Consider the following 6,332-nt stretch of genomic DNA (forward strand, 5'->3'; position numbering starts at 1 on the left):
ACCTACATTTTCTGTGTGTCAGCAAGAAGGAAGACTCTTCTGCTCCCCTCATTCAGCAGCACTTGCATCAACAAGATACCTGGGTGACCCAGAAGCTTCTATGTGACACATTTCAGTGCAAACCCTACCAAAATTAATATGACTGATGGGAGCCACGTTACTCTGCTGGCTTACTCAGAATTAAATGGTCTCCAGGAGCACAGGAGCAGACAGATGTCCACATTGCAACATGCACGTGCAGCAAGCTCCTAGGACTACACAGGCATAAAAAGAGTTCTGGGAGATGGGCTGTGCACGGGAAGTGCTCTTGCTAAAGTCAGGCAGCTTATTTTAGCCAACAACTTAGTTAACACAACCTCCGTTTTTTCAGTCAACCTCTAGATGAAAGCGTGCTAGCAAGAAACCAAGGGAACCCTGCAGCCCAGGGTATCTGCACCGGCAGCTCCCTTGTATCGTACCTTCAGCTGAAGTCCGAGGGAAGGCAGGACTCCAAATGCAAGTGGTTGGTGCTGGCAGGAGATCTTCCTACCAGGGAAGGGGGAGTGAGGGAGAGCTGTGGGGTTCCCCCCCTTGCTCAGTTGCTTTCTGAGGAATGAACAGGTTAATCTGCTTTCACGAGGCACCCGAGTGCAGAACCTACCTGCAAACCCCAGGAAGCATTTCTAAAAAGCTGTAGAAGACTACCTGCGTCACATGTCTCAGGAGAGGTGTCTGTACAGCTACACACAGGTGAGCCAGATGCAAGGACTGTTTAAAAAAAACTAAAATCTGGATAGCAGCGTGGACAAAGGGGGCAACAGTCTGTCGCGTGAGGACAGAAACTTGAGAGACGGCAAGAGGAGGTGGTATGGCTGTTTCAGCAACAGGTGAGAAGAATGAGGAAAACCAGCAAGACACCACAAGGCAGCAGCCCGATCAGATACCTCACTGATAGAAGGCTGTATTTGCTGAGGCTTGCAGGTCCAGCTGGCACGGTCTCAGTGCAGACTAGGCATCAGGTGGCAGAGCTCACATGCCAAGGCCCCTGCCTCCCATGCAGATCGTGGCAGCCGTTCAAGTATCTCAATCTTCTCTGGGCAGATTACAAAGGAAGTAGAAACAAGAAGCACACACCAGGCCGGGAGGGAACTGCACTTCAGGACTCCCTTCCGCTTTGCAAGACCTCTTCAGTTGTATGGTATGAGCTGGCAAAACGGTTGTTCAGATCCTCAAATATTAAACACTGTTCTAGGTGTAACACCAGACCCTGAATCTGGATTTGGGTGAACGGTGCAAGACTGGATGAGATGCTTGGTAAGGACAGAGTCCGATAGTTCAGTGGAAGAGTGCTTTTAGAACTCAGTTTATATTTAAAAGGGGATATAAGTGAATTTATATGGTCCCAAGGTAAACGACCAGGCACCGGGGAGCTAGAATTCCCATGTGCTGTCTGTCACCCACCCAGAAACCTGCTTGACCCTTCAGAAATCTGTCCTTGAAAAACCCCACAAGACAGGGATGGGAAGGGGGACACCTGTTCTCAAAAGGACTGCCAGGCCCCATAGCAAGGGGAGAAAACCACCTTTCTTCTGGGACAAACAGGACCTCATCTGAACCCTCTCTCCAGACAGCTGGAAAGCTGAAGGTCTCAGAAAAAAGAATAAGCTTGATGCTTTTTGAACCTATCTGGCTCCAGACTCTAACCCTGTTTAGCAAACACTATGTTCAGTTAATTGCAGAACAGAGCACCTGTACCCATAATTGCAGAAATGCAAGATATCATAAAGGGCTCAACAGAGGTGATAATAGGAGAATTTTACTTCTAATAACACTTTTTGCCAAACTACTGCTCTTAATTTTATCTGTTAACTGAAATCCATTCCTCAAATTGTAAATCTGTGATATCTGATGGGCTAATACAAGTTTTACACAGTGATAGCATCAAGAGTTTTTCAATTCACCAAAGCTTATCTAAGTCTCAGGTTGCTTGGTTTCCTCAGAGTCTGGAAAAGTTTCCCAAAATTCAGTTCCCTTCTGGTGTAAATATTGTTTGGCAGCATCAGAAAGGCTTTCCAAGGGGAAGTGAGACAGACTACAGCTCCTGTCTCTTTGAACCCCCGCCAAGCACATCTTAAATTACACACTTACAGACTAGCGTGGTCCTGCTATTGATGAGAGTTTAAAAAGAGTGTAAAGTACAATGGCACTGATCTTCTGTTTAATTGCCACACAAATCAGATAATTGGATACAGAGGATTCAAATAAAAGCTGAGTATTTGACAAGAAAAAATCAAGAGGGGGGAAAAACAGCTATGCAAAAATATTGCGTTTTCAGTGATTCCTGTGAAATAGCTGAAAATGATCCAGAGATTTAATTACAGTCTTGGAAAATATTCTTGCTACAAATGAGAAATCATGATAAAGGAAAATGTGAATCTTGTTATGTCTGAACAATCAACAACCATTGAAACAAAGAACAAGGAAGCTTGATGCTTAAATTGAAGCATCAGTCTTCATAGTCAAAACGTACAGAAGAATGTGACATGATTTATTATAGGGCAAAATGTTGGCACTATAAATAGGTAAAAATCACTGGAAAATATGGCAAAACCAAATAACTCACAGGCCTCAAGGCCTGAATGAATCAGTTCTGTCATTCAGTCCAACTGCCCGGAGAGTCTTGTGTCTTGTGGTTATTCTTTCTAAACTAGTCTAATTTAAGGAACTGACCTGCCAATTTCATATCATCACATCAGGATTTAAGGTTGTTTAGTTAACAGCCATTTGGAGAGTTTAAAAACCTTTTTGCAGCCCAGCTACTGTAGTTCTTACTCTGCAGAAGAGCACTTTTTGGATGTGTCACCCGAGTATTTCAGTTTTAGATTAAAGGCCTCCTCCCTGCTTTGAACTTTGCAGACTTCAGGGATTGCCAATGCCAGTCTTAACTGCGGTTTAAATAAAAAAAAATTGAACTTAGATCTCGAGTAAGCTACCTGCACTCTGGAAGAAGCTAGAATTGATACAACACAGCAGGGAGTAATAAGATTAAAAGCATTGCTGACTGCGTTCAACTTCATTGACGACTTGTTTTGGAGAGGTATCTAGGCTTAAAGCTATAAGGCAGCTGCATGGCTGCATGCCAGAAGGAAGTTCACAGCAAAGCTGTTTGCACAGCCTATTTTTAGTACACGCTTAGGGAGCGAGTTTCTTCCTCCCCCTGCCCCAAGCCTCTGTAATGCCCTCCACTGGCAGGCAGGAGCTTGATGGGAGTCTTTGCGCGGAAATATGAAATTTTTTTTGGCCAGCAGTGTGAAACGGGGTACTGCACATGTGCCAAGCAACCTGCATATCTATCCAGGGAATAAAGAGCAGGGCCGCACCAGCCCTGGTTGCTCTCTTCTCAGTGGGAATGTTGTTCTAGGAAAAATAAAAGCAGAGAACTTGATTTAAACAAAGTAAGAGACCACCTCTGGCAAAAAGTCAGATAAAGGTTTAAGATTCCTGCCACAATAATTGGTTAAGAGATCAGCCACTCCAAACTCTGTATCATCCCAGTGCACGTACACATGCAATGAAGAAGCATCAAGGAGCTGTGCACACTAATCCCACACGTATGTGCGTATAAAGTACTGTTGTCACTTTGCTTATAGAAATAGAAATGTACATTCAAGGCAGGGGACATACTCACTCCAAAAGATGGAGTGCTGAAGTACTCCCAAAAATGAAACGGCAGAGTGGAGAGTGCCTTACGCTGGGTGGTGTTGGAAAGTTTGTACCAACTGCGCAGACGTGGGCCACTCCACCAGAGCATGCCCGTCTCCCCACAGATGTTATTACCACAAGTGCTATTTTAAAAGAAAAGATTAAAAAGGAAACACATGGCTTGAGGTCAAGCTGAGCTCTGCCAGCGCAGGGTTTTGCTCCAGAGCAGTTCTCCAACTCCCCTGCAGAGTGCCTTCGTGTGAAAACGTAAGAGGGCAGCAGCGTAAGAAACACAAGCTGGGGGGGCGTGTGAGTTAGCCTTATCCCCAGCACCTCCAACCCGTGTTTGCACCAGCCCCATAAGATGCCCGTTAACTTTTTCTTTAACAGATCAAATTCCAGAGATTCCACAACCTGCCCAGGAAAGGTATTCCAGAGCATAACTCTTCCTGCTGTCAAGGCCAACTGCTCACTCTCATCTCTCAGCTAAACGTCTCCTGCTGCACTGTAATCTATTTTTCTTGTCCTGCCAGCAGCAGTGAGGGAAAGTGTTTATTTCCTCCTCCTTTGCAGCTACCTCTTACAGATTTGAAAACATGTCTCTCCAAACACCTTGAAACAAGCCCAATCTTCCATCCTGTTATCCCTCTCATTCCTTTTCTCTGGGTTTTCTCCAGCTGCTCCACATTTTCCAAGTGCAGTACCTACAGCTAGATACCCTGTTCCAAGAAAGGCTGTCTATCACGAGGAAGAAGGACCACGTCATGTATCTTACAGACTATGTTCGTTTTCATACATTCCACAACATATTTTTTTCACAAGAACAGGATGCTGTTGAATCACATTCAGCTGGTGACTGGCTCTAACCTGAGAACTTTTCTGTACAACTGCTACCTGAGCAGCCTGTCCTGGCCCGTCCTGTATTTTTTTCAGCTTATTGTTGCTTCTGCTGAAGGGCACAGATCTGCATTTGTCAAATCCATTCCTGGATTTACTGAATCACATTCTAACGCTTTTGAATTTATCAAGTTCATTTTGAATTGTAATTGTCTTCTACTCAGTCAGTGGTTAGTTCAAGTCTGGTGCTCCCTACAATTTAAGCAGCATACATCATCCAAATTGTTAATGAAAATACCAATAAACATCACATCAGAGCAGAACTGTAGAGAATCCCACTCAATACATCCTTGCAGTTAGACTGTGAATGATTCATAATTACTCTGAGTAGGGTTTTCCAAAGAGGTTTTCATAAACTCACTTATAAATTGTTGTCAGACCACATTCCCCTACTTTCTTATGGAAAGTCATCAGAGTCACCTAAAGTAAAAACTGTAACCGCTTGTTACCTTGGTGCAGAAGGAGCAACATTAGTTTGACACAATTTGATCTCTCCTTCCTTTAGAAGCTCACCAATAGTTTCCCTTTGCCATTAATTTTCCAGTTTAAACTATTGACCCCCAGTTCTGAACAGAAGGGTGGAAGCAGAGACAGTTTACGGCATCCCCCTTTGATGCTGGAAGGTAATTTACCATCTGGAGTATCTGATCTAGGCACGAGGGGAACTACTGTTGTTTTGCCTGTGCCGCAAATCTCCTCCGTATGGCAAAGTAAGTAGAGCTCGTCTGAGTGGGGATCGCGAGAGCCCTTAAGTACTCACTACTCTGCCCCAAGGCCACACTGTACGAGGACAATGAAAGTCTTCCGCTCCTATGTCTACAGGTGTTCCAAGATTTCAGTGAGAAGTTACATCCACCAGAGAAGACTCCTCAACAAAATCCTGTACTACTTTCAGAGATTCCAGCTGACTGAAGTAACACACAAAAACCATACAGCAAATGAAGTCAACGTGCATCCAGTAATTATTTCCATGGCATCAAAAGCCATGTGGCGAAACTGCTCCCAACATCAACTCTGATAATAAAAGTCTTAAATTAACCTCTTTGGAAACCTTTGCAAAGATGGACGTGGGATCACACTGTCAATAATTACACGTCACCAACAACGTCTGATCATTTGGCAACTCCTATTTGAAGATGATGCATGACAATTTTTTCTTGACACTAAGTCTGTGCTGACTGGGGATATGAGGTCACGCCGAATACCTACTACGCTCATTCAACTGACTCCTTGTTTAAGGTGATGAAATAACACCATGTAGTTGTTTTTAGAAAATAAAATTTTCATAAATAGGCCAATAGTACCCTTCCTCCTACAGAGTCTTCCCATCACATTTCTTGATACTTTAAAAACCACCGAAAGGTGTTGCTGTCTCACTCTAGGCAGTTATGTATTTGGACAAATCCAGCATTTTCCAAGGGATCTTTTGTTTTGTTAATCCCTTACACTACATCTATAGGGTTCTAAAGTCCATCCTGGATGGAGCTGCTCTTCTGCAGTGTAACTATATTACACTCTGCACTCCCTTGGTACCTTAGTCTAAATTAATTTGCTCTCGAAAAAAAAAAAAAGAAAAAGTTCTTGGAAGGTGAGAATGGGAACCTTCAGTGAGTCAGTCACTTCACATCATTAACTAGTGGTAAATACAAAGCAGCTTACCCATCGTACAAAGTTAAGAACACACAAACATGCAGAGTTACCACTGATTAAGGGGCATACTGTAAAAGTACGCACTTCTCTCCTGGTAAGATTGT

This window comes from Grus americana, chromosome 12 (genome assembly GCF_028858705.1).
Source record: "Grus americana isolate bGruAme1 chromosome 12, bGruAme1.mat, whole genome shotgun sequence".
Lineage (NCBI taxonomy): Eukaryota > Metazoa > Chordata > Aves > Gruiformes > Gruidae > Grus > Grus americana.